Source organism: Leopardus geoffroyi, chromosome A3 (genome assembly GCF_018350155.1).
Source record: "Leopardus geoffroyi isolate Oge1 chromosome A3, O.geoffroyi_Oge1_pat1.0, whole genome shotgun sequence".
Lineage (NCBI taxonomy): Eukaryota > Metazoa > Chordata > Mammalia > Carnivora > Felidae > Leopardus > Leopardus geoffroyi.
This window is the reverse complement of record NC_059336.1, coordinates 112,605,567-112,629,243: the sequence shown is the minus strand read 5'-3', so window position 1 is coordinate 112,629,243 and position 23,677 is coordinate 112,605,567. Positions and strand designations below refer to the sequence as shown.

Genomic DNA, 23,677 nt, shown 5'->3' with positions numbered 1-23,677 from the left:
CTTGCTTTCTCTCACTCTCAAAATAAATAAACATTAATTTTTTTAAATTCAAGGTGAAGAAAATGAAGACATAAACATCAAAATTAGACTCAGATGTGATACATTTTAATAAAATTACCAGAGAATTTAAAATAACCATGATTAATATGTTAAAGGCTCTAATGGAAACAGTAGATAATATGCAAGAATAGATGCGTAATATAAACAGAGGTAGGAAAACTCCAGGTACAATTCAAAAGGAAATGCTAGAAATCATAACACTGTAACAGAAATTAAGAATGCCTTTGACAGGTTATTAGCAGATTGGATACAGCCAAGGAAGGAATCAGTGAAAATGAAGATAGATCAATAGAAGCCTATCAAACTGAAATGCAGAGAGAAACAAAAATGAAAAGCCAAAACATCCCAGTATATCCAAGATATCTAAGACAAATACAAAATATGTAAGATACTAGTAATTGGGAAACTAGAAGGAGAAGAGAGAAAGGAGCGGAAGAAATATTTAAAGCAATAATGGCTGAGAATTGTCCAAAAGTAATGTTAACTATAATAAATACTGTACCACACTAATGCAAGATGTTAATAATAGGAGAACCTGCTTGATTCGGGTAGAGGAAATATGGGAATTCTTTGTACTGCCCTTTTTTCATTTTTTTGAATTTTTGTAATATTTATTTTTGAGAGAGAGACAGAGACAGAGTATGAGTGGGGGAGGGGCAGAGAGAGAGGGAGACACAGAATTCAAAGTGGGCTCCAGATTCCAGGCTGTCAGCACAGAGCCTGACATGGGGCTCAAACTCACATACTGCGAGATCATGACCCGAGCCAAAGTCAGATGCCCAACTGACTGAGACATTCAGGCGTCTCTCATTTTTTAAAAATTGTTACTTTAAAATTTCGTTTTAAGTTTTGTTATGTTTTAGATTTGCCTTAGGAATAAGTTTCTACCTCTAGATCTAATTTTTTTCTTAAGTTTTACTTTAAATTTTAGTTAGCATATAGTGTAATATTGGTTTCAAGAGTAGAATTTAGTGACTCATCACTTATATATTACACCCAATGCTCATCACAACATTGCCCCCTTAATATCCATCACTCATTTAACCCATTCTCCACTCACCTCCTCTCCAGAAACCTTCAGTTTGTTCTCTGTAATTAAGAGTCTCTTATGGTTTGCCTCCCTCTTTTTTTCCCCCTTCCCCTATGTTCATCTCTTTTGTTTCTTAAATTCCACATATGAGTGAAATCATATGCGTTTGTCTTTCTCTGACTGATTTATTTTACCTAGCATAATACACTTGAGCTCCATCCACATCATTGAAAATGGTAAGATTTCATTTTTTTTATGGCTGAGTAATTAATATTTGTGTGTGTGTGTGTGTGTGTACATATACATACCATATCTTCTTTATCCATTCATCAGTGGATGGATTTTTGGGCGTTTTCTATAATTTGGCTATAGTTGATAATGCTGCTATAAATATTGGGTGCATATGCCCTTTGAATCAGTACTTTTGCATCCTTTGAGTAAATACCTAGTAGTGTAGTTGCTGGGTCATAGGATAGTTCTATTTTAAATATTTTGAGGAACCTCCATACTCTTTTCCAGAGTGACTGCACCAGTTTGTTTTCCCACCAACAGTGTAAGAGGGTTCCTCTTTCTCCATAGCCTCGCCAACCTTTGGTGTTTTCTGTGTTGTTAATTTTAACTATTCTGACAGGTGTGAGGTGGTATCTCATCATGCTTTTATGCAAGGGAAACAAAAGCAAAAATGAACTATTGGGACTTTATCAACTATTGGGACTTCTGCAAAACAAAAGAAACAATCAACAAAACCAAAAGGCAGCCTACAAAATGGGAGAAGATATTTGCAAATGACATATCAGATAAAGGGTTAGTATCCAGTATCTATAAAGAACTTATGAAACTCAACACTAAAAAAACAAATAATCTAGTTAAGAAATGGGCAGATGACATGAATAGACATTTTTCCAAAGAAGACATCCAGATGACTAACAGACACATGAAAAGATGCTCAACATCACCCATCATGGGAAATAGATCTAATTTTCCATTTATTATAATTTTCCTTCATCTAGAAGAACACCTTTAATATTTCTAATACTATTTTATCTGCTGCTAACAATTTCATTTTTTTATTCATTTGCAAAGATTTTTCTTTTTTTATAATTTATTTATTTTGGGAGAGAGAGAGCATGAGCAGGGGAGGGGCAGAGAGAGATGAAGAGAGAGAATCTGTATGTAAAAAAAGATCTGTATGCTGGAAACTATAGAAAGCTTATGAAAGAAATTGAAGAAGACACAAAGAAATGGAAAAAGAGTCCATGCTCCTGGATAGGAAAAACAAATATTGTTAAAATGTTGATACTGTCCAAAGCAATCTACATATTCAACATGATCCCTATCAAAGTAACACCAGCATTCTTCACCGAGCTAGAACAAATAATCCTAAAATTTGTATGGAACCAGAAAAGACCCCGAATAGCCAAAGCAATCTTGAAAAAGAAAATCAAAGCAGGAGGCATCACAATCCTAGACTTCAAGCTATACTACAAAGCTGTAATCATCAAGACAGTATGGTACTGGCACAAGAACAGACACTCAGATCAATGGAACAGAATAGAGAACCCAGAAATGGACCCACAAACATATGGCCAACTAATCTTTGACAAACCAGGAAAGAATATCCAATGGAATAAAGACAGTCTCTTCAGCAAGTGGTGCTGGGAAAACTGGACAGCAACATGCAGAAGAATGAACCTGGACCACTTTCTTACACCATACACAAAAATAAACTCAAAGTGGATGAAAGATCTCAATGTAAGTCAGGAAGCCATCAAAATCCTTGAGGAGAAAGGCAAAAACCTCTTTGATCTTGCCCTCAGCAATTTCTTACTCAACATGTCTCCAGAGGCAAGGGATACAAAAGCAAAAATGAACTACTGGGACCTCATCAAAATAAAAAGCTTCACAGAGAAGGAAACAATCAGCAAAACTAAAAGGCAACCGACAGAATGGGAGAAGATATTTGTAAATGACATATCAGATAAAGGGTTAGTATCCAAAATGTATAAAGAACTTATCAAACTCAATACCCAAAAAACAAATAATCCAGTGAAGAAATGGGCAAAAGACATGAATGGACACTTCTCCAAAGAAGACATCCAGATGGCCAACTGACACATGAAAAAATGCTGAACATCACTCATCATCAGGGAAATACAAATCGAAACCACAATGAGATACCACCTTACACCTTTCAGAATGGCTAACATTAACAACTCAGGCAACAACAGTTGTTGGCAAGGATGCAGAGAAAGAGGATCTCTTCTGCATTGTTGGTGAGAATGCAAGCTGGTGCAGCCACTCTGGAAAACAGTATGGAGGTTCCTCACAAAACTAAAAATAGAACTACCCTACAACCCAGCAATTGCACTACTAGGCATTTATCCACGGGATACAGATGTGCTGTTTCGAAGGGACAAATGCACCCCCATGTTTATGGCAGCACTATCAACAATAGACAAAGTATGGAAAGAGCCCAAATGTCCATCGATGGATGAATGGATGAAGAAGATGTGGTATATATATATATATATATACAATGGAGTATTGGTCAGCAATCAAAAAGAATGAAATCTTGCCATTTGCAACTACATAGATGGAACTGGAGGGTATTATGCTAAATGAAATTAGTCAGAGAAAGACAAAAATCGTATTACTTCATTCATATGAGGACTTTAAGAGACAAAACAGATGAACATAAGGGAAGGGAAACAAAAATAATATAAAAACAGGGAGGGGGACAAAACAAAAGAGACTCATAAATATGGAGAACAAACTGAGGGTTGCTGGAGGGGTCATGGGAGGGGGATGGGCTAAATGGGTAAGGGGCATTAAGGAATTTACTCCTGAAATCATTGCTTCACTATATACTAACTAATTTGGATATAAATCTTAAAAAATAAAAAAAAAAGTTAAATTATAAAAATAAATTAAAAATAGAAGAACATCCTTTAATATTTCTAATACTGTTTTATCTGTTGCTAACAATTTCTTTATTCATTTGCAAATATTTTTCTTTTTTTTTTTTTTTTTTTTTTTTTTACAATTTATTTATTTTGGGAGAGAGAGAGAGCATGAGCAGGGGAGGGGCAGAGAGAGAGGAACAGAGAGACTCCCAAGCAGGCTCAGTGCTGTCAGCACAAAGCCTGATGCAGGGCACAGGGCTTGAAGTCATGAAACAGTGAGATCATGACCTGAGCAGAAACCAAGAGTCAGACACTTAACTGAGCCACCCAAAATGTCTTTATTTCATATTTATTTAAAAATACTTGGTTGAGTATAGAATTCTGCTTGATGTTTTTCTTTGTTTATTCAAGTCTATAAAGATATAAGGTCCATATCTCCTGGCCTACATGTACATATATATCTTCAAAATAAATATGTATCTTTAAAATATGTATACACATTTTTAAAAGTTTATTTTAGAGACACAGAGACAGCATGAGTTGGGGAGGGGCAGAGAGAAAGGAAGAGAGAGAGAATTCGAAGCAGGCTCTGTACTGCCAGCACAGAGCACAACATGGGGCTCGATCTCACAAAACTGTGAGGTCCTGACCTGACCTGAAACCGAGAGTCAGACACTTAGCTGACTGAGCCACCCATGCACCCCTATATACATATCTTGAAGAATGTACCTGCTAAATCTGACATCTGCAGTATGTCAGGTCAGTTTTTTGTTTGTTTACTTTTTTATGTGACTATGGTTCTAATTTTCCTGTTTGTACATCTGGTAATGTTTTTATTGCTTACTGGACACTTTTTTTTTTTTTTTTTTTTTTTTAATTTTTTTTTTAACGTTTATTTATTTTTGGGACAGAGAGAGACAGAGCATGAATGGGGGAGGGGCAGAGAGAGAGGGAGACACAGAATCGGAAACAGGCTCCAGGCTCTGAGCCATCAGCCCAGAGCACGACGCGGGGCTCGAACTCACGGACCGCGAGATCGTGACCTGGCTGAAGTCGGACGCTTAACCGACTGCGCCACCCAGGCGCCCCAGCTTACTGGACACTTTTAATAGCACATTAAAGGGACCCTGTGCTGTATTATATTCCTCTGAAGAATGTTGATTTCCTTTTTTTAATGTTTATTTTATTTACTTAGAGAGAGAGAGAGAGAGAGATTGAGAGAGAATGTGTGGGGGAGAGTCAGAGAGAGAGGGAGAGAGAGAGTTCCAAGCAGACTCCAAGCTGTCTGTGTGGAGTGGGATATGGGGCTCAATCTCAGGAGCTGTGAGATCATGACCTGAGCCAAAATCAAGAGTTAATCCACCCTGGTGCCTCTGTTGATTCCTTTTCTAATAGGAAGTCTTTTACTAGATGATCACCCTGAACTTATGTAAATCTTTCTTTGTTAGGGTGGGTCACTGAAACCCTCAAAGTGTTTAAAAAGTTCTTCTAAATATGCTGCACTTTAAACTCCAAACATTGTCCTGTCTTCAGGATCTTGAGAGGCATTGTTCACTTTTAAGCATTGTTATGGTGGATCTAGAGTAATTTTACTCTTTAGTGTAGTTTTAATTTCAAATACCTGCACTTTTTGTGTTTCATCTTGATGCCCATAGTGTGAACCAGATCTGTTTCCTCTGGCGGGGACAGAACTCCAAAGCCTCTCGTAACTGTTGGAGCCCTATTCTGTCTGTCATACCTTAGTCCTCATAACAGCCACTTACTGTACAATCCCATGTAGTGTCAAATTTATGTGGGTGTCCCACACTCTGGCTGAGGACTTGTGAGGACTTGACACAGGCTTCTAGAATCCACCCTGAGCCCAAGTCAGTTGTTTCTGGTGTTTGTCCCTGAAGATTTCCGTAGCTTCTGCCACTTCAAATATTGATATCCATCTCTTTATCACAGCAGAACCATTGTGTCCTGTGTGGGTTCTATTTATCTGTACTGGTTTGGGGCAGTTGTCTCCATAGAGCTAGAGAAAACATGGGACTTCCTTCTCTCCATGGTTTTGTCCAGTTTTATAATTGTTTACTGTACAAGGACTACTCCAGCTCAGAGACTATTATAACTGGAAGCTGAAGTTTAATACTGTATTATTATCATTTGAGTATATATTTTTTCCACAACTTTGTTGTAAATTTCTTACAGGCAAGCCTCAGTTCTCTCATTTGAAACTCCCAAACTGTTAGAATTTGGTGGGCATACATTTGTCCCTTTATTAATTCATTAATTTATTCCACAAATTTTTACTGGATACCTGTCAAGTACTAGCCACTGTGTTAGGTACTTGCAAGAATAATTAACGTAGGACATCTGCTTGTATTAGCTCATAGCCTAATTAGAGATGTGCTGTATTTTGTGGAATAGACACATAAATGAATTTTTAAAAAACAATATAGTTTGTATCTCCAAACTACAAGGGAGGAAATTAGAGAAATGCATTTCTCTTGGGGAGCCAGAGGGTACATTGTATTGTTGGTGATTAAAAATTGTAATCTAATTGAATTTTACAGTATATGAATATAAATTATTCTCTAAAAAATCAAGTGGCATCAAAATAAATTTATGTAAAATAAGGAAAAGAATAATCTTGTGACAGTGCTACTCATTGCAAGATGGTACCACCAATAATTACCCATGCTTTTGGGAAGGAAAGGAATTATTTTATGTCTGTGAAGAAAATGAATCCATAAATAGCATCAAATTCTTAGTCTCTCTCTGCAATGCATAAAGGGCCTTGTTCTCATAGATTTGTTTTCTGTCATATTGAAAACATTGGCTAGTTATTAATTCTCTTCTGTGCTTCTCAGCTTCTTCCAAGTCTTAGTAAGGTACCAATTAATATTTTATTATCTCTGAAATGCTTGTTTCTGTGATCAGAGTGGTGATTCCTCTACAGCTGGCTTTGCACCTACTGGGCACTGTTGTAGTCATTGCCATCACTGATTGATGCTGTAGGAACTGAAGGCATATAGAAAAAGGGAAGATAAAGGAGAATATGGGATAAAAGTCCTGGACCAACATGCTTCATTACTTATGTTTCACGAGAATCTTAGGTAGAACACACGTCACAGAAAGTCAAAAAATCATCAATATTTATTAAGTGCCTGTTGTTCGGGGTAAATAAGAGGAGTATCTGACATAACTTTAACCTTGAATGAGGGCTTACAAAGCTTCCAGTATTATATATTAGTTGGGAAGGCAAGACACCTACATGAAAGAGTCCTGGATTTATTTCCCAAATATATTTAACACTTTTTGGTGACCAAAGTACTGAGAGTACTGAGAAGTTCACAAAGAGAAATATAGCAGAGAGCTCCTGAAGATGCTTACAGTCTGGCAAAGTAGACAGATATGCAGAGATGGTTGTGATACAAACATAATGAAATAGGTGTTAAAGCAACATACAAAATGTATTCGGATCTTACTATATGTCACGTACTAACTCATTTGATCCTCAATACAATCTATGATGTAAGTACATCATTATTCCCATTTTACAGATGGGAAAACTGAGAAGAGAGGCGTGTGAAGTCACTTGCTCAAGATAACATAACTAGTAAGGGACAGAGCTAGGGTATGATCTTAGACTGTGTTATTCGCACATTCGTCAAAAAAAAAATCAATAATGGAATGCACAGGGGAAAGCAAATTATTCTTAGAGATAATATGCTGCTAAGGGACGTGAAAACGTAAGTCATATTATCATAGGAGTTAATTATCAGTGATAAGGTACAACTAGTCTCCAACTGCATGAGGAATACATAAATTCAGAAAATACACCCATCTTCTGATTTCAAAGCTAACACAAATCTCCATGCCAAGGTGGAGCTGGATATCTGCAGAAAAGAGTCCATGATTCTTATTTTTACTACTTATCTACCATCCCCTAAAATATCAAGAATTATTGCAAACTCTCACTCAAGACGATTCAAATCTGTTAGGATTTATTTTCCCCAAATCTGATAAGTATTTACTCAGTTCCTTCAATCCTTTAATCCAAGTATGGTTTTACCTCAAGAGCACACACATCTTCCAGTCAGCAGAAATATTTATCCCTCCTTATAAATTATTAAATTAACTTTATGGCTTAGAACTAAGTACCTCATGAATCTTGTTATCATGAATTAATAATAATTCTGTACATTTATATAATGCTTTACAATGTTCTTCCACATAAATTATCTTATTTAATTTTCATAGCAGTGTAGTGTGCTAGAGAAAGTTGATATTAATACCCCAATTTTCACCATGAGGAATCAAGGACTTAGGAAAGTTTGAGTCACTTTCTTGAGTTCATATAGCTATGGATTGTTGACCTGGGCTTAGGACTAATCCAGTCTTTCTCTCTCTCTGTCTCTGTTTCTCTCTCTCCCACTCTTCTCCCCTCTCCCCCACTCATTAGGGCTTGATCATATCTGAGTGATGAGAAGAATTTGAGTTCTTAAAAGTGTAAAGACGGCAATCACAGCTAGAATGATGGTGAATTCACTAGGGCAGCAGCCCTGTGAGATCTGGCCAAAAAGCATCATGCAGGCTGTTGTAGTCATTTATTAGAATTGTGCCAAGTGGCTTAGAACTTCAGTGAGGTAGCACTTTAGAGATGGGAGAGATTTAGTCAGAGGCAGGGAATTTTGGTGGCCTTTGAAGGAGAAGTAGAATTTGAATAGGTGGAGACAAAATTTATATTTTACCAGATAGAGGGGCTGCACACACAAGATAGTAGGAAAAATGTCATAGGAAAATATTTGGAAGGAGGGGATTACTATATTACAAACCATACGATGGGGATTAGTCAGAAATCAGGTTGGATAAATAAGATGGGGAGAAGATAATTAGATTGGAAGCAGGAGATACAAAAGCGGGACCTGTATCATGTTCTTGAAATAGGGACTAGCATGTTAATGGACTGTTTGGGAGTGATTGATCCATTCCTATTGGCAGGTGAGTAATGTTGAGTCAAGGAGATCAGCTGGGAAGTGTTTAGTTGATGTTGATGAAGGCCCCAATTGTGGGATTAGTGTAGAAATGGAGGGAAATGCAACATTTTAAATAAGGAAGTGTATTGATATAGTGACAGACTGGATGCAGAGGATGAGGCAAAAGGGATATTTAAAGATGACTCCAAGGTTCCTAGTCTTGGAGGTAAAAAGAATGTTGCAGCTAACTAACACCAAAACAATGCTAAAGAAAGGAAGTACAAGGATGCCTGGGTGGCTCAGTCAGTTAAGCATCTGACTCTCAATCTCAGCTCAGGTCTTGATCTCAGGGTCATGAGTTCAAGCCCTATGCTGGGCTCCACACTGGGCGTAAAGCTTACTTAAAAACAAAAAGGGAGTATTTTAGAAAAAGGTTTCCGTTAGTGCATTGAGTATGACATGACATTATCCCTGGGGAGGACATCTATGAGGAGAAATCTTATGGGCCAGTGAGAAAGCAAGGTAGAATGAGTTTGGTCTGGGAGACATTGATAAGCCATAGCATTTCATGCCATCAGATTTTGAGTTAACACAGAGGCATGAGTGAGAGAAATAAATGCAGAGGTTCAATGTTCGAGGCTTGTAGAATTGTCTCAATAAGGTGCTAGAAGATGCATGGAAGCATAGAAGAAAGACCCAGAAGTAATAACTAGAGATGCAGAAAGAGAATCAGGAGAGAGGCATGTCAATGGCCGTAGAGAAGAAGAGTCAAGAAGTCGAGTAGGTCGATAGTGTAAAAAAAAGAGTCAACAATAAGAATTTAGAAGAAATATACCATTGGATATCATAATGTAACCAGTGGAATTTGGGGGAAATAATTCAGACTGAATAAGTTAATCACATTTTATCTACCAATATCAGTAAATAAGTTATTGTATGTAAGGTCCATTTAACATTTAACATATTACCATTTATAATATGTATATGTGTAACATTTATAATACATGTACAGTGTATGTGCGTGGGGTTCATTTTAACATTGAACATATTAGCATTTTTTGCTATTTTAAATATATAATGTTAGAAAGTCAAGGACCTACAAAACAATTTGTAGAATTCATACTGAAAGCTATGGACATAAATATGACCTTTAGAAATTTTACCCATGTGGATGAAATTGGACTTCAGAAAGTTAAAAAGATTTATAGGAAGAGTGAAATTTAAGAATTAAGTAACGTAAAAATTTTGTAAAATATTGAAAGTACCCCTAAATCAGAATGGAAAAAAAAGAAGAGACAGCTCTTGCGGTTCTAAATAAGTTGTGTACTTTCAAGCACCTGGTGCTGAGAAAATTTTAGAAAGAGTATATTTAGCCACAATCTTACCAGCTCATCATGCATTTCCTATTTTCTTAATTCTCACTTTATTGCTAGAGAGATTTGCATGAAAGAAGAATATCGTTTTAAAAGTTTCATCTGTTTCTCCTGTTTATTCCTTTACCTGAAGTCATAATCATATTTCTATGGGAATAAATTATGATTTCACAAACAAAGGATTATAGCTTTGGGAGGATAATTAGATGCTAGAAAATGAGGTTCTTAAAATGAGGGTCTTGTTTATAATATCAAGCATTTGTGACAAACACAATGAGTCATGATGAAAATGTGCCCTAAAATGTGACATGTCATGTGGATAAGTGTCTAAATCCTGCTGAAGGGCTTTCTGGCATCTTTACAACTTTTCTGCTGTGGTATGGATTTAAAAACAATAGGGTAGTTCAGCCCAGCCCTGTCATAGAGAGTTCACGTGAGGAGATATTTCTTTTCTGGCTTAAATTGCCTCTGTAATTTTATGTGCCTATCACCATTATTGCTACAGAGACTTCATTTGGATTCTAAGGACCTGGGATGCCAAACGTCAGCAAGTGAAATGTGCCTCCATGATACTAATTCCTGATCATCACCAGAGGTAAGCAGTGTTCCAGTTACTTCAACATACAGTGGAGAGTCAAGAATTCCATGCAATTACTGAGAAAACAATTGTTCAAGATTTCCCAGGGAACTTACTTTTTCCATCCAAGTAGATTATGTCTACCTGGGAGTAGAAATTGCCTAAATCTGCCAATCTGTTCAGCAGTGGAAGGTGAGCTCTAAGATAGCATACATGGAATGCTGCTTTGTTCATTGTCAAGTCTCCAGTGCTTAGCACAGTGCCTGGTACACTGAAGGTCGTGTGTGTGTGTGTGTGTGTGTGTGTGTGTGTGTGTGTTTTGAATGGGTGAATTAAAAGGAGAATCAGTCAGTGTTATTAGGATCACTCCTAAGAGCAGACTACTTTTTGTTCTGTGTCTCTAAGAAAGACATTCTTTCTGCCACACTTTTCTCAAGCTAGGAAGGAACCATATAGTCTAGTCCTTCTGTTATGATTAAACATCATGGGTATTTTCCAAGGTTTCTACATGTGTCTTCTGCACTAATAGTTCAGGTTAGATGGTTAGCTGGAAGGGTTCCTAAGCCAGTGTTGCTGAGCACTTTCTCAGCTAGATTTAAACCCTCCTGGGGCAGAAATGTCTTCCCATAATACTTTTCTTATGCATTATGCCAACTCAAACAGGATGAATCCCTGAGGTCATATTTCAATATGAATGGGCCGTATGAGGTTTGGCTCCCAAATTGTTGTGAGTGGAAAGAAAATAAAAACATGCCAGGAGAATGAAACTCATCTTTTTTGCTTTTTTTTTTAATTGAAAATTATATGACAGGGGCATCTGGGTGGCTCAGTTGGTTAAGTATCTGATTTGGCTCAGATCATGATCCCTCCATTTGTGGGTCTGAGCCCCTCATTGGGCTCTGTGCTGACAGTGCAGAGCCTGCTTGGGATTCTGACTTTTCCTCTCTCTCTCTGCCCCTCCCTGACTTGAGATCTCTCTCTCTCTCAAAATAAATAAATAAACTTAAAAGAAAATTATATGACAAAATCCTCATCATTTAAAGAAGCAAATTATATTCAGCAAGAAAATATATGAAAATAGTATTTTAGACATGTATTAGTTTATAAATAAATAATGATATTAGTTTTTTGCATATTGCCATTTGTCAGTGTTTTTTTTAAGTTCTATTTATTTATTTTCAGAGAGAGCACATGTGTGCATGAGCAGGGAGGGGGAGAGAGAGAGAGAGAGAGAGAGAGAGAGAGAGAGAGAATCCCAAGCAGGGTCTGTGCTGTCAGTGCAGAGCCTGACATGAGGCTCCATCCCATGAACTGTGAGAACATGACCTGAGCCAGAGTCAGGAGTCAGTGCTTAACCAACTGAGCCACCAGGTGCCCCTCAGTTTGTCAGTTTTTAAAAATTTGTAATTGGTTTGAGATTATATTCATTTTAAGTAAAATTTGCTTTAATGTCTAATTTTGTGTTATAATTTTGTATTATTTTTCTTGAAAAGGGCCACCAAAATTTTGTAAGCTTCCGGCAGCACACATTTGTTTCCTATAACCAGTTGTGCTTGCGTTTCTCTAACAGAGGGAGTCTACATATCACCGTTTTAGTTGATGGGAAAAGAAAATAGAAAAAAGGTCTCAGGATTCCTCTGATATCTACCTGGAAGTGGCAAGAAACCCTTTATGCAGAATCTCTGGGCAATGAGCACCTAGTCACCCCTAGTGAGAGAACAGAAGAAGCAAAATATATATATATAAACTTTCCAGGGAAAGTTCCTGAGTTCTCTGGTCTCATAGATGTGATTGAAAGGTGCTGAATTTGGAGTCAAAAGATTTGAATTTTTTTCCTGACCTACCTCTTATGATCTGCGGGACCTCACAGATATCACCTCACTTTGCTGAGTCTCAGTGGTGTCTCTCTCTCTTTCAAATGTGGTTTTTAATATTTGCTTATTGCACAAAGATCTTAGGATCAAATGAGTTAAGATATGTTGCAATATATTGACAGGAGGAAATGTGTACTGATTTAAGTTGTTACGGATACATGTTACTTCTTAGTAGGGACAAAACAGATTTTGTAGTGGAGTATGAAGGTAACTTGTCTGCCCTTCTTCACTGTTTGGAACAGTTATGGGTCTTAGGATGATAGGAAGATGGGGATTTGGGTGACATGCAACCAAAAGGGAAGAGTCATCAGTAGAATTTCAGCTTTGACTTCTCTGAAATCCTATTTGTGAAGGTATCTCAACCAGTCCATCAGCTGGCCAGTGTCTAGCAACAACCATCTAATTATTTTTGACACTTCCAAAAATTATAATAATCCTTGTATTTTATGGGGACTCTGTTATCTGGAACTGTTGGTACACAGAACAATCTATATCAAATGATTGCTCTTATCTTTACTTCTGTTTTCAGGACCAGTTGAACAATGCATGAAAAAACATCATTATGAGTGGCTATAATGATAATAGAAAGATCATCCTACTAGGAACGAGGATATTCTGTTTAGTTACAGCCTTTAAAAAAGCAGTGTAAACCTGAGGTAAGTCATATACCTTCTCTGAGTTTCAAGTTTTTTTTTTTTTATTGGTAATATTACATCAGCCCAATTTAACCAAAAGTGTTATGAATATCAAATAATAAGGTATAGATGTTGAAGGATTTGCCAAGCATGCAAAGCCTATCCAATTAAATGGTGATATTATTTGCTGAGAATTACTAATTAGAAGGCAGTTAAATAAATTAACTATGAGACTGAGAAATTGAGAAATCAGCAGACACAAAATCCACTAATTTGATAATTCCTAGGGCCATTAGCTTGTCATATATACACATGCACACACATAATAATAATAAATGAAAAAAAAATCACTCCTTTCATCTAAAATTGCCTTTTCCTTGTCTGGATAGTTTGGTGCTGACAATCTGGCATCTACCAGTTCCATCTACAGTGATTGTTTGAAATGTTTAATCAATCTTTTATAAAGTGTATGTCTGCAGCTTTTGCAATTGGGACTAAACAAAGGAGGTGCTGAATGTATTTTGCTCCTTTTCTGATTGTCAGACTTTGCAACTGGCAAGCATTCTGGACCACAACATCCCACAATGCACTGGTGATAACTTTCCTCCCAGACAGATATCAGCTAACCACAGTGTACAATCAGCTGCCCACACTGGAAGACACAAATCAGAAAACCACTGTTCCATAATCACAGAATTGAAAGAACTGCATACGTAAAATGACAGGCTATTAATTCTGGTTTGGAAAGCCTGAATAGGACTTTTGATGAAGTTTAATTTTTTTGGGCTCTCCAGAAATGGATAAATCATTTAAAATAAAAATAGATGTTGTATTATAGGATGCTCATTTCTCTCAATATTTATTATTTGGGGGAAGTGTTTTTTAATGATGAAAAATAATGATGGTGTTCACATGAATGCTCCAAAATAGCACACAATTCATTCTCTGTTGCCTCACTAAGCTCTAGATTTGAAAATTGTTTGGTGTAATTTAAGTAAACCTCTAGTATATAAAATTTTAATTGAAAAGATATGATATTTCATTAAATGCTGTCACACGTTGCTATTGTTGCCAAATGAGGCTTGGCAGTACCTTGGGGACACTTCCCTACTGATTGGATTTTGTCTCCAGCCTGAGCCAAATATAGCCTTCAAGATACATATCAGCTATCCTCTGTTGCATGAGAGGATTATATAGACATAGATGTGGTATACATTTATATGTTTTTATAGCATTTATATGATTTATATTCATATGAATATTTTTATCAGCAATTTCATTACAAAACTGCAGTGGCATGAGAATAATTACTTTTTAAAAGTCTTGCACCTGGAAGAGTATTTATAGTTCTATGAATTATCTATACAGAATGCTGTGACAGTAAGATACAAAAAGATGGGGGTGGATAGTGGAGAACACAGTTTGGAAGTAAATATACTCTGGGAGTCAGTCTAGAATATATAAGCAAGAAAATTAAAGAGAATCCTTTTTTGTTTTTGCAGATTCTTTTTCCCATCTATGGTGAATGAACTTGATTTTTTTTTTTTCTGGGGTTAACAAATTCACCTTTTAAAAATGTAGGGAATAACAATGAAAGGTATATGCACATGACCACTGCATTCTAATTAGGACCCACATAATCATATGCTAGTTTGACTTATGTCCTCTGCAAAGTATGTTAGGGCCAAGGAACCAATAGGACCACTTGCCTCAAATTCTCTAGAACTTACTGAAGTGGTTAGTGAGCAACAAGAGGTAACAGCTGTGTGCTCAGTGAAAAATCTAATTCACCTGGAGAAAACTGCTAACGTAAATCCACCGTTTTTCTCCATTTGCACCAAACCTGGGCATTTACTATAGGATGCTGGTTTTGTCTAACCGTGCATCTTTAATTTTTACTCCTTGCCCAAAGCCTCAGCACAATGCTTGATGTCACTGACGTGAGTAGTGCCGTGGCCATCGGTGCAGCAGAAGTGACTTGCTTCCAGATTCTTCTTCCAGGGGCTGTCACACTGGGCTTCCCAGGTAACCACTCCTGTCCGTGTCCTCAGAGATTTGCAATTAGTAAGAATCCCAAGAACAGAAGCTCAAAATAAGACCAACCTCCAAAGTCTAAGGTTTATTTTTCATGTTTAACACTTTGGTGGAAATATTTTAAACAAGGAATCATACAACTGTCCTGACGAATATTATTGAGCTTTCTCCTTTTACAGTCCTGTCTGAAACTTAGTGCTAAAGTGTTTTTGCTTTGTTTTTTTTTTTTTTTTTAATTATCATTTATAAGCTGAAAGCATTTTCTGCTTTACAAGCAGTTGACACATGAATTCACGTTTGGAGCAAGCTGTCCCTTTGTTTTAGGGGAAAAAAACCCCACTTGAATGTATCCATTAAGAACCCATTTTAGAATGCAGAGTTACCTCTCAATTTTCCTTTAGAAAAACTAGTTTTTATTTTTTTATTTTTTATTTTATTTTTTTAATGTTTATTTATTTCTGAGACAGAGAGAGACAGGGCATAAGTCGGGGAGGGGCAGAAAGAGAGGGGACACAGAATCCAAAGCAGGTTCCAGGCACTGAGCTGTCAGCACAGAGCCCGATGTGGGGCTTGAACTCACAAACCCCGAGATCATGACCTGAGCTGAGGTCGGTCGCTCAACCGACTGAGCCACCCAGGCGCCCCTAGAAAAACTAGTTTTTAAATGCAGCTTTCGTAGCCTGAGATTCTGAATGAAAATGGGTAAGGCAAATCTTACGGAAGACTGATGCAGAACTGTGGCTCAAAGACTTTTTTTGGAGTGTGTGGGGGAGATTTCCTTTTCTTGATACAAACAGCTTATGTCTGTAAATGTTGCCTTGCAATTCTTGTGTAGATGCATATGTCTGTGGAAGTGAGAATGTGAGAGAGAAACAGAGGTGGGTGGAGAACTTTTGTTTGAACAGCTCTTCGCTTGAAATAGGAGGGCATGAGATGGGAAATCAGCATGAAGGGCTTTCAGGCTTGATGTTCATCTGTGGGTATGCAAGACTGCAAGAAAGGACCAGCTTCTGCTTGGCTTATTAGTTCAGTGTGGATTGGTCAACTGATATTCTACTCACCCTTCTACACAAGAACAAGTAATTCAATATAATGATTATATTCTGATATAATTGTTTTGGGACCAAAGGGTAAGTCCACCTTCTGGTGGGTATTAATTATCAAAATAGTAATAGCTAATACCTACTGAGAACTTACTTTATACGAAAAATATTTCTTTATTTTATTTAAACATTCATTTTTGAGAGACAGAGAGAGACAGGACATGAGTGGAGAAGGGGCAGAGAGAGAGAGAGAGAGAGAGAGAGAGAGAATCCGAAGCAGGCCCTGGGCTCTGAACTGTCAGCACAGAGCCCGACGAGGGGCTCAAACTCATGGACCGCGAGATCGTGAGCTGAGCAGAAGTTGGACACTTAACCAACTGAGCCACCCAGGCGCCCCGTCCCAAAGATTTTTTTTCTAAATGCTTCAACTATGTCAACTATTGCCCCAATAACAAGACTCCTAGTTGGGAAGAACTTATCTCCATTTTATAGACAAGGAAACTGAGGCTTACAGAGATAACTTTCTCATGGCTCCAGAGAGAGAAGGCTATAATTTGGGAAGGAACTCCATCGCGGTCTGTGAAGCCGGGTTGCACGTTGGGTTTTTTCTGGGTTACCAAGGAAGGTAATTAGTTATGATAACACTTAAGAAGGCCTTTCTCACAGTGGGCTTCCCATCAGGCATAGGGAACTGAAAAATTCATGAGAGCAGCCCATCAGTGTAAGGGCCAGCCATACACACACACTACCTAGAATTCATGTACATCTGATTAGAATTCTGTCAGGTAAGATTTTTGTGGCACCTTTTCCTTGTTTCCATCCCTTTTGCCTGAAATTCAGGTTTCCTGGGTTGCTGTCCTCTTTTCTTCTAAACTCATTATTATGTGTTGATCTGTATGAAGCTGTTCTTACTGCTGGTACATTCATGTAGACATAGTTTTGAATAAACATAACCAAGCATCTTTTTTTTTAACTTGTTATCCTTCTATCTTTCTGAAGGCAACTATTTTTCTCACTTTTGGTGTGTGTGTGTGTGTGTGTGTGTGTGTGTGCACGCGCGCGCGTGTGTGTGTGGTTGGTGTCTAGCTTTTAAAACTATTGAATTCAAATAGTAGAAGTATGGATAGTGTATCAATATTAAATTTAATTATTCTTTTCTGAGGTGGTCATATGACTCTTCTTTACTGTGTTAAAAGGGCACAGTACAGTGCTTCTCTGATGTTAAATTAACACGTATTTCTGAAGTAAATGCTACTTCATCATGGTATATTGCATGTTTTACTGTAATAGTTTTGCTACTATTTGTTTAAAATTTTTCTGTATCTGTGTTCATAAATAAGGTTGGCTTATGTTTTTCTTTTCTTGTGCTGTTCTTTTTGTGGTTTGGTATCAAGGTTATGACGGCCCCATAAAAACTTGGAGAGTGACCCACTTTTTCTGCAATCTGGAAAGTATATGTAATATTAGTGTTATTCCTTCCTTATGTATTTGGTAGAGTTTGCTGGTTAAACCTTATTTGTCTAGAGTTTCCTTCATGGAATGAGAATGCAGTTCAACCCCCTTACTTACAGCAGGGAAAAATAAAGCCAGGAGCAGAATGACATAGTACGGACAGCACGGGCTGCTTCACTTACCTCATATACCTGAAATTAGTGACATTTTCTTTAATAGTCACAGGAATATATAGATTTTACTTTTTCAGTTTTATGAATTGTATTTTCTAGGAGTTGGTTTATTTCTTCTAATATTTAATTTATCAACAGGTTGGCTTATATGATACTCATTTTAATGTCTAGTTTATAGCGATGTCCCCTTTTTGTTCTTCAGACTGATTATTTGGTTTGCTTTTTTTTTCTTAAATCTTGATCCAATGTCATTAGGAGTTCATCAGTTTTTTTTCAAAAACCAATTTTTTGTTTTGTTGCTATTCTCTAAAGCAGTACCCTGGTGAGGTGGCCAGAATGCAGAGGCACTGGCTTCATAGTGTGGTCAAAGAAACCCTGTGCTAGGCATGTGACATGGAAGGAGAGAGTCACTATCCACAAGGAACCAGCATCAGTGAGGATGTCAGGGGTCATTCAGAGAGGCTGAATATTAGAAATCCTTTCTCTGAGTATCACATGGGTCTTTGAGAATCTAATGCAATACTAGAATGGAGAAAGAGCTTTAATAATGACTGAGATGGAATTTTCCCCTTCCATCCCAGAAGTGCAAGCTTGGTGTGCGAATTTTGTTGGTATAATCTAACTTTTCATTGACTTAGCTTTATACTATCTCATTTTTTTTTTTTGGTAATTTATCTTGGTAAAAATCAAATTTTTCATGGACTTAGCTTCATATCCTTTCATTGTTTTGGTTTTCCACATAGACAAATCACTTCAAAGTGAAGGTCCAGATTCTCATGAGTCCTGAGGCCATGCTGGCCTAATCAGCATGTTGCTGTTGTTCCCTGTACTCACTTTTGAACAATTACAGTTCCACAGCCTAGAAAGGGTTATTCTATAAGTAAGTAAGTAAAGTGTGTGTGTGTGTGTGTGTGTGTGTGTGTGTAAAGGGGGATTTGATTATAATTTTTAATTAGTTCAACTTCAGGTTTACATATCTCAAAGGAACACTACAAGTATTTGGCAATTAATGTTTGTAAATCGCCTTGAGATCTTTGAGGAAGAGAGATGCTATATAAATGAATAATGTAATGAAAATAAGACTACATACACTTACATTCCCAAGCCAGTTGCCTGAATTGGGTCTTGAAGTCCAAGGAAAGCTGTACAAAATGTAGCTATCTAAGAAAGATTTTCACACCATTCTTTAAGGCATGGTGGAAAATATCTGTGAAATACAGAATACAACTATAGCCTGCGACTATGATTTACAATACCTTTATGAATGCCTATTGTTTAGATTAGTAACTATTTCACCATTCGTATACAACTATTAGATCAAAAACTAAAGGATATAATCAATTCTTTGGGATGATATTATGGGAAGCTGACTGGCAGTTATTTCAACATAGTTGCTAAATGATGCTCGATAATAAATTGTGGTTCTGTGATTAATTCAAGCTATGTCAATGGCATAATGGATATTTTTTGCAAAGATTTTTATAAATAAGTCTTTAAAAAGGCAAACAAAAAATCCTAAGTGGCATAATGGATATTTTTTGCAAAGATTTTTATAAATAAGTCTTTAAAAAGGCAAACAAAAAATCCTAAGTCAGTCTCAAACCATAAAAGAAATTGCTTTCCCCCCACCTGACCACCTTTCATTTCCTTTCCAAATTAAAGGTCAGTTATTGGATGCCTCTGACAATGGCCCTTCCCTTTGTCACTGCTCAGTGGAGGAGGAGGAAGAATGTACCTGTGTACTTTATGTAGGCCACTAAATTCCACCATTTCATATTTTGGCCATTTGGTTTCTGAAAGTTCTGAAAAATGGCATCAAACTTCACAGCCCAACTAAAAATGAGTTGTTGTTGTTGTTGTTGTTGTTGTTGTTTTTCTGTAAGTGTACAAAGTCAATTACGGCATTGAGTTTTTAATTAAATAAGACCTTTAGGACTGAGAGGATAGATGAAAGAGCCATTCTTTTGGATATGAACCACTTTTACTCTCTAATTTCACAACTTCATTAATGAGAAACTGTTTTTGTTGTCATTGTCCTGTTGTTTGATTGTTGTGTCCCCCCAACAGGAACATAAACTCTTTGGAACAATATCTTGTCTGTCTTTTGCACATGGATTCCCAGAACCCTAAGTTTAACTACCATCTAATAAATACAAGATCTCACTCCTGGGGAGAGCTTGTTAAGTACTTTGACAGCACACCCTTGTTGAAATAGAAAAGAAAATAGAGGGTTATGTGATAAAACGTAAGTCATGGAAAATCATCACATGGAAAAATAGAACAACTGTTGTTCTTTTGGGCTGATCCCAGAACAGGAAGCGAATGTATGTCTTAAACACTGGCGAATTTAAAAACATAAAGAGCAGTGAAATGTCCTTATGGTCTTTAAAGCATTCTTGCATGGATTACCTCCAGGCCTGGCAGGATATATCTCAGTTCCAGCAGGTTAACAGTGTGAAAAGAGAAGTTTGAACAAGTAAGGATGAATTTTTTGGGGAAAAGAAAGCTTAGATTCTACTTATTAATGAAGCTTTGTAGACTAAAAGCTTTATGTTAGGTTGAGGATCAGAGCAATGCATAATTGAAGGATTCTCTAAGCAGTTGAAAAGGGGCCTGGATTTAGGTAGAAGTGAAGGTACAAAGATAAGGGTTAAGAAACTTTATACAATTTATAGTCAGTGTTTAGAATTGGTGTGACCACAAATTCATAGAGAAAGAATTCTCGGTTCTGAGAGTTGGGAGAAACTCCATTCTGTAGAGGATGACGGAATATTTAAAAATTTCAAAAAAGTTAACCAGGGAAAAGTAATAACTGAAATAGGTAGGAATCTTGGCTAGTTCAGAGCCCCCACAAACCAATAGAATGGCCAGGAGGGGAGCATGTTAACTGTCAAATTTTGTAGTAAGGTCAAAGTTAGATAGATGATGGAGCAATAATACCTGATATGGAAATTCAGTCTTCAGAGAACAGTTCCTGGGGCACCTGGGTGGCTCAGTGGGGTAAACAGCTGACTCTTGATTTCGGCTCAGGTCGTGATCTCATGGTTCATGAGATGAAGCCCAGCATTGGGCTCTGTGCTGACCACGTGAAGCCTACTTGGGATTCTCTATCTCCTTCTCTTTCTGCCCCTCCCCCACTCTCGCTCACTCCCCCCTTCTCAAAAATAAATAAATAAACATTAAAAAAATAAAAGTAGGTTAAGAACAATGGAAAATATAAATAGTGAAACATTATATAGGAAAGAAAAACACATCCAGAAAGAAAAACAGAGACACAAATAAAAATTACAGAAGACGAGCACCTGGGTGGCTCAGTAGGTTGGTCTCGGGTCATGATCTCACAGTCTGTGGGTTTGAGCCCCACATCGGGCTCTGTGTTGACAGCTCAGAGCCTGGAGCTTGCTTCGGATTCTGTGCCTCCCTGTCTCTCTGTCCTTCCCCCGCTTACACTCTGTGTCTCTCTCTCTCAAAAATAAACACTAATAATTTTTTTTTGAAAAATTACAGAATAAAAGGTTGGAGACCAAAAAGATAACAGTGACAAATTTTAATTCAGTATAATTGAGTTTCTAGAAGGAAAGAAATGAGAGAATGGAACAGAAGGGATATTTAAATGGATAACAGTTATTATTTTTTTTCAGAGTGATAAAATATATCAAGCTAGTGATTCAGGAAGACTTGTGAACATAACCAAACCTAAAACAAATATGTAATATACTCTGAGACATAAAGATGAGATAAGAATGGTAGCGAGTCTCAGAAAAGGCCTCTCTATTGAGGTGCTATTGAAGCAGAGATCTAAATGAAGAGAACAGAGTTAAGCAACAGAGCGGTAGGTGGGTAGACCTTCCCACATAGGAAAATCTTTAAGGGTATGTTTGAGAACTGCCATGCAGGGTAGTGTCTCCAAAGCAGTATGAGAGAAATAGAAAATACTAGATGCACCAGGCCATACAGGTCATCTGTAGTCTTTGGATATATTCTGTGAGGGTGGTAAGGAAGGAGGAGGGTCATGGTAAGATTTTGTGCAGAAGAGTTCCATGCAGAATAATCTCTTTGGCTGCTCTTAGGAAAATAGACCATAAGAAGTACTTTTTAGGAAGTACTTTTTAAATTTTTTATTTTATTTTTTATCTTAGGGAAAGAGCACAAGCAGAGGAGAGGGTCAGAGAGAGAGAGAGAGACAGAGACAGAGAGAGAGAGAGAGAGAGAGAGAGAGAGAATCTTCAGCAGTCTCCATGCTCAGCACAGAGCCCAATGAGGGGTTTGATCCCATGACCCTGGGATCATGATCTGAGCCAAAAGCAAGAGTCTGACACTCAACTGACTGAGCCCCTGAGGCATTCCAGGAAATACTTTTTGAAAAAGGGAAGAAAGTGTTAATGAAGACTTGCAGAAGTCTGTGCATGAGATGCTGGTGGTTTGCACTGGGGAGCTATTGGTGTACATGGTGTGAGGGTTGGGTATGGACTTAAACTCTCTGCTGAGGATTAATATGTAGAGTATTTTGATGAAATGTTTGTATCACTCCTGGAGGATATATTTAAAACGTATAAATTGAATTAAAGTGAGAAAGCTTAGAGGCAACTTTAATAAAATCTTATTAAAGTGAGCTATAGGAGTTCTAAAACTGTTATCTTAATCGAGTGGCTTCAGATTATTTATTTTATTTAGTAAAGTACAATAGGTCACCTCCTCAGACATGAAACAGCAATTTTTTTTAATTCAAAATGTCTTTCAGTGGTACATTTCCAATGTAGCATTTGCTTTGAATTATGATCTATTCTAAGTCAGTCAATAAGAGAAGTTTCTCTGAATTATAAGATTTTTCTCAAAAAAAGAAAAAAAAAAGGTCTTCCATAGATGTTGGGTTTTTGAGCCTATGAACTCCAGAAATAGTGGTCTAGCTCCAGAGTAAATTCTTGTTACTATATGGGTGGTGAGCTTGCTTTTAAGCTAGAAAATGATCTCCAGAAAATGTTTTCAGAGAGCTACTCTTTTTAAAGTAATAAAATCACCAGGTGTCTTTCTTTATGCAATCTGGCATTTTTTGCTCCCCAAATCATTACTCCTGATCTCTTGGAGTTATATTCCAGTTTTATATGAACATTGGATGAGTCTATACTAGTGTTCCAGGTCTGGTGGGAGAATCGCCTTCCAGGCTGTAATTAGATTTCAGTGAATTGCTTCAGTGAGAGATTATTTAAGCAAACATGGAAACAGCATTTAAGTGGTTTCCTTCAAATGATGAAATTACACATATAACTATTACAACACATAATCCTAGGATTAACCTCTAACTTTGAGATTCACTGGCTCTTTGTGTCACACCTCAGTGTCTGACTTCTCTTTTAAATTCAAAAGGGTTTTGAAAAATGATTTTTAAGTGGCATGCCTTAGTTCATTATTAATTCTGATTTTAATCCTGTAATAAGATTAATTAACTGATGGAGAATTCAGTTGTTAGGATTCAAAAATAAATTATTGGAAATTATGTGTTTTTTTTTTAATTTTTTTTTTTTTTAAATTTTTTTTTTTTTCAACGTTTATTTATTTTTGGGA

At 37.0% G+C, this 23,677-nt stretch overlaps 1 long non-coding RNA gene across 2 annotated transcripts in view; it reads left to right on the top strand.

Annotated features, from left to right (window-relative positions):
* Window positions 1-14,159, top strand: part of LOC123581253 — a 39,142-nt gene extending 24,983 nt beyond the window's left edge. For both annotated transcript variants that reach the window (XR_006703685.1, XR_006703686.1), the window contains exons 2-4: window positions 10,833-10,922; window positions 13,308-13,434; window positions 13,957-14,159. This is a non-coding gene — a long non-coding RNA (uncharacterized LOC123581253). The remainder of the gene's footprint in view (window positions 1-10,832; window positions 10,923-13,307; window positions 13,435-13,956) is intronic.
* The last annotated feature ends 9,518 nt before the right edge of the window (window positions 14,160-23,677 follow it).